Raw genomic sequence first — 8183 nt, 5'->3', positions numbered from 1 at the left:
GGGACGGCAGCACCCAGGGGCCCCCCTGAACCCCACCGACCCCTGGAAACACCCTGCACCCGCATTCCCAAGCACAGACACCCCGCTTCTGCCCTGGGCTGGGCTGCGGGGCTGCTTCGCGTGGGGTGCAGGTTATGGTCACACGAGGAGGTGGCCCCAGCCATGGGACGGGGATGTCCCTTTTGGGGCTGGGCTGCAGGAAGGGGCTACGTGCCCTCCTGCCAGACACAATGCTGCCTAAACATCTGTGCTGGGGGCAGGGGCCATGTCCTCTGTGCCGTGCTTCTCCCTGGCTCTCTCCCCTGGAGGGTTTTGCTCTGACCCTCTGGCCCCAGCAACCGGGATGGAAATGCTCAATTAAAACCCAACTGAGAAATGTTTCTACACTAGAAAACACACGAGGTGTGGGGAGCCCATGTTGAAGGTGTCACCCTGCCAGCCTCACCCTTGGGACCCCTCCCCTGTGGGAGTGACCCCAAGGGTGCCAGTCCCCCGGGTAAAGCTCAATTTGGATTTATAGAGGGCGGTTCAGGGCATAAATTCGTCCCTTTTTTAGAATAAGGCTTGAGGGAGGTACGCAGAGGGAACTGCCCTGGGAGCACCCAGCTCTAGAAACTCCTGCTTTTGGGTGATGCTGAATTTGGGCAAAACATCCCATGTTCCCAGCCCCCGCCCCACCCGGGATTTGCCCAGGTACAAGTGCCTTGGGGCTGCATGGAGCACCTGGAGGGCAGAGGGCCCCTGCCAGGCTGGGCTCTGCCCCAGCCCCCCAGGGCGACGCTCCCCACGGCACTGGGCTCCCATTCACCCCACTGCCACCCAAACACCCATGGCGATTGCAGGTGTTTGTAACACCTCTCGGGCTGCCCATGGGGCTCAGAGCCATGGCATCGGGTGGGGACTGGTGCCACCAGGGATAAACTGGGAGCCTGGGAACCTGGTCTGTCTGTCCTGCTGTAAAACTTGAAGGCAGCCGTTCCTACCATTGCACATCCATCGCCAAGATCTGCCTCGGAGGAGCCCCAGAGGGATGCTGGCCACGGGTCCTGCTTGCCCTTGGTCACATCCCTCGGCCTCTCCATTGGTACAGGGGGTGCAGGGCACCACCAGGCCAGGGAAAGGGGGATGGAGAGTAACTTTGCTGGTGCAGGAGCCGGGCCGGGAAGGAGGGATGCACTGGCATCCCTTCTCGTGCTTTCATTACTCACATTTGGCTCCTTCCCCAGAGCAGGGATCCAGGAACAACAGTGCTGTTTACAAGGCAGCACGCACACCCCCGCCGTCCCACACCGACCACCTCAAGTGCAAACGATGGGGAGTAGAGTGCGGGGGGCCGTGGCGGTGCGCCACGTGCTGAGCGGCGATACCAGCCGCGCAGGGGTCAGGGTCTGCGAGCAGCCAGAAAGAAATCCTGCCCCTGAGATGGCAATACCGCTTTGGTCCGGGGCTGGGAGGACTGGGAAAGAGGCAGATCTGCGCAGCATCGTCCACAGAGGCTCCGGGGCCCTGCCAAAGCCCGGGGAGGACACAAGACACAAACCAGTGCAAAAGCCTGAGATTACAGTTCGGAGGAGATGGGGCCATGGCTTGCACCTTCTGGGTGTCCTCACAGCAGCCACTAAACCCACAGGTTAGGGAAGAGTGGTCTGTCCGCTCTTGGGCCGACCAAGAGAAAATGCTAAAGGCTGGGGGTGACCAGGGCTGGCATGGAAAGGGGGAAGATGTGGGAATTTTGAGGTGAAAAGGTGCAGATGTACGAGGGTACAGCTGCTCCCTGGGGCTGTTTTGGCTAGCAGTGGAGTTGGGGCTGGCAACTGGGCAGGAGGTAAGCACTGCCCAAACCCTGGTGAGGAGCGGGGTGGTCCCTGGGCATCTCTGAACAAGGACCTTCCATTTGCTGCTGGGCACCAGCAGTGTGTCACCTCTTGGTGGGTCAGACCAGCTCTGGGTGACACCCTCTGCATCCCAGTCAGCCCAGTGCACAGCCCTTCCCAACCAGCATCACATCCCGGGGCACAGGTCACCCCAGCACTGGGGGTGCGGGCGGGAGGTGAGCACATGGGCATGGACAAGGCCCGAAGGGCTTGGCCAAGGCCAGGGCTGAGAACATACCCAGACCTGTCCTCGGAGCAGGGCGATTCCTAAGCAGGCTCTCTGGCAGGGCACATCTAACCAGGAGAAGGGATGCCAGCACATACGAGCTATCCGGGATGAGCATTGCCAGGGAAGGCATCCTAGAGCAAATTCTGCACTCAGGGAAAGTTACAGGATCAGCAAGAGACTTCCAGGGGAAACAGCAGCTCCTCCAGTCCCGGAGGTCCTCACCGGGAAGCGGTGCTCTCACGTCCCCACAGTAGCAGGTGAGATGTTGCTGCCCGTATCCCACATGGTCTGGCCAGCCAGAGTTTTTGGGATCTACTGTCAGTTGGTGATGCTCACAGTCAAGATTTTCATCTTGGAGATAAACCAGGTTTTAGGTGAAAAAACGCATATGCCTATCTCATCCAGTGCCTTCAACATTTGGCTCGTCTGGACCTACCATGTTGCATCTGTTTCCTTCAGACTGGAAGAATTTTAATCACAGTTTCTACCTAGAACAGCTCTGGATTTATCCTCCAGTGTAGAGACATCAGTGCCTGTGGATAAGGAAGCACATCTCATGTGCGAATGGAGGATCTCCAGCGCTCTTGCGCGATACGTCCTAAAAGTGCCGTTATGCCAATGACACGCTCGAGAGCCACCACCTCCCCCAGCCCAACACCTGCAGACAGGCTCGTTCTCGGGTGACGCGTGGCATCAAAATGACCCACTGCAGCGTTTCCAAGCAGGGCCAGAAGCTGGTGACACGGTGGCCTAGTAGGACTTGAGCCCAGACGTCAGTCCAAGAGGCTTAGCCCACGTTATTTACACCGAGCTGGCCGGGCAGCCTTTCTCCAGGCCTGCCTTGCCTCGCTTGCTCACGGCAACAGCAACCAGCCCCACGGCTCCAACTGGTTCTGGGGGACGCGGGACCAACCCTGCCATCGCTTGTGCCCACACCTGCAGCCTGTGCTGCAACGGACTCATTTTGGGATGCCCCAAGGATGTTCTCCTGCTGCAGAAGGAGGCTGAGCCCTGATGAGCAGCCCTGGCCTCCAGCGGTCGGTGGAAGCAGTAAAACCTTGTCCTCGTCCCGTAAAACGCCACCCTGGAGCACCAGGGTGAGGGATGCTGCAGCCAGGGGATATATCTGCCCTAGCACTTGCCCAAGGTCCACAGGAGATGAGTGGTCCTGTCCGTGGGCTTTCCCCGTCACAGGCAGGGCGCAGTCCTTTCACTCTCCTCATACATCCCACGTTTTGGGATCCAAAATCCTTGAGCAGCATTCCAGATCACAGAAATCCACAGTGAGGTTTGCTTGAGACCCACTTCTCTTAAAAAGCTGTCACGCTGCATCTCCAAGACGAACATGTTTGGCTTTGGGTTGGCCTGGGAACTGCTTTTTTGCCGGTTCATTAACTAATTGCTTAAGACGGTGTGAATGTTACATAGGTACAACCACGTTTGAACGTAGGGAAGCATGTATCTACCCTGAACATCCTCAGTCGGGGACCTCTAGGTGCCAGCGTACCACCCGCAAGCAGAACCCAATAAAATAGGCTTTGTGGGCCAGAGGATGGCAGGAGGGCACCAACCCCGCTCAGGAGAGAGGGAATAACCGCATTTACAGGCGGCAAAGCCTAGCTGATGTCCTACACTGCGGCTAAGAGCCACCCCAGGGATGAATGATGTGTGGGCACCACCGTGTCCACAAACCAAGCAAGTCTCAAACACCTCCCCTCCAGCAGTCCGTGTCCTGAACACCTCTTTTTCTCACTGGATTATTCCTGGTGTCTACCCAGAAGACCGACATCTTCTGCCTTTCCGGAGGACACGTTCCTCGCGCAGGAACGTGCCGGCGGTGCTGCCCCGGTGCCGTCCAGCTGCAGTAAGTCCCGCGTGAGCAGAACTGCCCAAGGCGCAGCTTCATCCTTCCCTCCCCAACCCTGGGTGAGGTGAACTTTGATATTTTCACATCCAGAGCAGGACCGCACATCTCCCTCACGGCCGACAGTGAAAGGTGCCACGTGCCGAAGCCACGCCGAGCAGTATCTCTGCTGCTCCGGGGAGCTGCGCGGCGCTGCTTTGCTGCTGGGGCTCCAGCTTCCAGGATTAGTCACAGTAATCGTAGTAACCTGTGATTAATTCCTCCTTTTCCTATTTGCACTGCTCTCAGGAAGGATGTACGTATTTATACCTGCCAGCCAAAACCACGGGAAACCTGCATCGCCTAGAGACAAGGAGGACAGAGACCCGGAGAGCGTGAACTCCTCAGAAATTACATAACACACCCAAAAGGTAATAAGGGAAATGAAATGCATAATCACACCCACAAATGGCTCTCATTGACTGCACTGGAGAAATGGGGGAAAATTCACAAGGATTTTGGCTGCGGGATCACTCCTGGTGCAGTTTCCTCAGGTCTGCCCAAGGATCTGGAAGTGGAGCAGAGCTTCTTCATCTGGGTGGAGTCAACGGGCCACAGGCCACGTCAGGTCCCTTTTGAAGGCATCACCCTTCACTAACACTTGTCCTCTTCCACCCAGGGTTTCCATCCCCAGCAGAGATGCTGTACCTGGCCGTCGGCTGTAGGTGCTGTTGGTGTGGCCAGTGTTGGTGGTGCTTCAGTGGCAGGAGGAGCCAAGGACAGCACGCACGAGGTGTCGCAGCGTGCTGGAGGGGAGGTGACCCTCTCCCAGGGGTGTCACACACTCCTACGTGTGCGCCTGTGACTTTCTGAGCTGGTTCTTCTCTTGGCCCTGAACCAAGAGGGAGCAAAACACCAACAAACCGGGACTGTTCAGGCTCAGCTCGGTGGGAAACCAGGCTGAGCTTCTCCCCTGTGCCCACGCAGATGGATGGGATGGAGGGCAGCTGAAACGGGGCTGAACTGGTCCAGCTCTGAGTGGTCTTTGCTGCTCTCTTAGTGGCACAAACCATCTGATGGGCTCCATGAATGACCCCACAACATGTGTCAACATGTGTGTGTACACATTCATGTGCTTGTGTGCATACACGGGTGATGTGGAAGCCCATAAATTAATGCACCTTCAGCCTGATCTATTTTTGTGCTCTCCAAAACACAAGAGCCAAATTCCTTCCCGCATTGTGAGTTGGTGGATGCAGCATCTGCTTCTCAGCATGCAACTAAAAGCCATGTGATGATGATTCTCTCTTTAAATGTGTTGATTTTATGGGAAGAGGGAAGGAATCTCGCCTGGGACAATTCTCCTGAGAGATGCAGGGGAATTAGACCCAGGCCTTACTTTTCTTTTTTTTTTTAAGGCAAAGAGTCTAAGTCCTCTACATTGGTGGCTTTTTCAACCTCCTCGTGCATGCAGACACCGGTGGGTGGATGCAGACCTGCCAAAGTGAGGTTTGTCATTCTTGGTAACCTTCCATGGTCAACGTATGGGCGAGCATTTCTCAGATGCTGGTGCAGACCACAGTTTGGGGACTGAGATTGCTCCGCACTGTGTGGGAAGATGAGCCCTGAATTTTGCATATTTTTTCAAGGTTTTCCAATTTAGAGCTGACATAGGAGGAGAGACAGACCCTGGTGACAGGATCCCAAGAGATCCCAACACTAAAGGCCTCAGCAGCTTTGCCGAACAGGCAGCACCACACCACCCCTGGGACCCTGCAGAGGAGGGGATGGGGAGGGTGGGCTGACCAGGAAGCCCCTGGCTTCTGGGTCTGCTCCCATCCATGGGAGACCCTCTCCTCCCCACCCAGCCACTTCCCCAGCACACACAGACCATGGTGGGGCTGGAGGCTCTGTCCCCCATGCAGGGAGGAGGATGCAATGTGCATCCTTGAGACCTTCCCACCAGCCCTTTGCTGCCTCCTTGTCGTGGTTTAACTCCGGCTAGCAAAATACCACGAAGCCGCTCTCTCAACAGGAGAACAGCCGTTCTCCTGTTCCTGCTCTGCTGGGCAGAAACCTGGCCAGGCCTGGCTGCAGGCAGCACAACAGCCTGAGACGGGCTCAGCGCACCTCCACGAGCAGCATCTACCCCCAAAGTCTCCCTGTGCCCTCGCTGAGGGGTGACAGACGCTGCGTGGTGCCCCAGGCAGCCTGGGTGAGTCATGCACCAGCAATCCGGCAGCGGGTCCCCAGGGCCCCAGGCTGTGTCCCGGGGCTGGCAGCGGGCCGGCAGCCCTGCCCGTACCTCCTCCCTGACCCTGGCACCAGCCTGGGCCCCCGGAGTCGTCATATCCCAGCACGGGCCAGGCAGGGGTGGACCCTTGAGATGGGGACACCGAGTGGCACGGTGCGGCAGTGAGCGCTGTACATGGGTGCTGAGGTCCCATCAGACCTCGTCCAGGTGGGATCTGACCGTGGGGCTCCCCCTTGGCTCTGGCAGGCCGGCACGCGGCCACAGCTCAGCTCTGCGGGAGGCTGTATGGGCAAGGATGCTCTGTGGGAGGATCAGCTGCTGTCCCAGGGGAAAGGTGTTTTCTTGTTGTCTCTGGAAGGGAGCATCGTGCTTCCTTATCCCAGGGCTGTTCTGCTTCTCCCATCTGTGACAGTGACATGAGCAAAAGGAAGCTCTTGGGCAGGTTTCTCTCCTCTTGCAGGTGAAGGGGTGCAGGGGTTTTCAGATCCAGCACCGGTACCTCCTCCGCATGCTCTGGCTTCGTGTCCTGCCCCGCTGGTGATGGCTCAGTGAAGTAACCCCAGCCTCCTCTTCCTCCTCTCCACTGCAGGGTGCTGCAGGAGAGCGGGGACGGGGCTGAGCAGGGGAAGCTCGGGGCAGGCTGCCCTGAGAACATCCAAGGAGGTCCTGGGGCAAGAGAGATGGGGACGAACGTCCAGGGGGTGGGCGTTAGATGAAGATTTGGGGATGGGAGTCCCCAGAGGCAGGACCAGCTTCCTCGCTTGGGTGAGATCTTTCTAACCAGCAGCAGAGCAAAGCGACTGGTTCTCAGTGGGGTTCCCTGGGAGGTGGCTTCAGCGGGAGCAGAAGACACACTGGGAGGACCTGGTCCTTGGGCATCACCTCTGGGACACAGCACACTCAGCTCTGACCCCGGTCAGATGAAAGCAAGTCAGGGAGGGATGCGGCCATTGCTGCTGGATACTGTGGGGAGGTGCAGGGACAGCCCCCCCAGCACGCACCCCACGGCTCTGGGGGGTGACAATCCAGTTCTGCCCATCTCTTGCAACACTCACCCACCTCATTCCCCTGCCCACCTCTTCCCTCCTCTCCAGGGGCCTCCAAAACCTGTCTTGTTATGGCACCAGCTGGTCAGAAGAATAATCCGGGTCTGGAGGAAAGCCAGGGCAGAATGCAGCTCCAGCGAGGGGCCCGGCAAAGCAAGCCATGGCAACGCAGCAGCATCCTTCCCTCCTTCCCTGCTCGGGAGAGAGCCCAGCAGAGATACCCTGCCCCGGGGTCAGCCCCAGGCGCGGACCTCTTGCTCCTTATGAGCCGGTGTCTTCTCCTGCGGGTAATCCCGAGGGGAATCCCTGCCCGAGAGCAGGCTGGCGCAGTGAGGGAGAGCGGGGACAATCGTGTGCTAGCCGCAGTGGTGGCCAGCGAAGGGGGAGGTCCAAGTACCCTGCAGACCAGTCCTGGCTCTGGGAGAGAAGCTCCAGCTGCAAACAGCACCTCAAGGCTGGAACTGCCCCACCAAGCCCAGGAGCTTGTCCTGGAGCACCTGGAAGTCCGGTGGGAGCGGAGGGCTGGACCGCGCAGGGTACTCCTCCGAGGGCCCCGTCCCTCGCTCCTATGCAGCATTTTGCCTGCATCAACCCTGCTCTCTCCTTGCAGACCCCCCCGCTTCCCCGGCAGCCCCGCCATGGCGCTGATGCCCAGCTACCAGTTACCGTTCTCCGACTGGAATGGTATTTTTTCCAAGGAAGAACAGAGCAGTCGGTGACTAAACCCTGAAGGGAGGGATTGAGCCAGATTTCCATGATGCTGCCTTGAACCTCGGCGTGTCTGTGCTCTCTCCCAGCCTATTTCGGTGCAGAGACAATGAATGAAAATAAGGGACACGCACTGGGACGGGTCTGTGTCCCTTCTTCAGCGAGGGCACTGGATGGGGGCCTGCCGGGGGGAGGGAGGGGCAGCTGTCCAGCCCCCCTCCCCTCCCTC

Source organism: Eurypyga helias, unplaced genomic scaffold (genome assembly GCF_000690775.1).
Source record: "Eurypyga helias isolate BGI_N326 unplaced genomic scaffold, ASM69077v1 scaffold19795, whole genome shotgun sequence".
NCBI lineage: Eukaryota > Metazoa > Chordata > Aves > Eurypygiformes > Eurypygidae > Eurypyga > Eurypyga helias.
Note: the sequence above shows the minus strand (reverse complement) of the source record.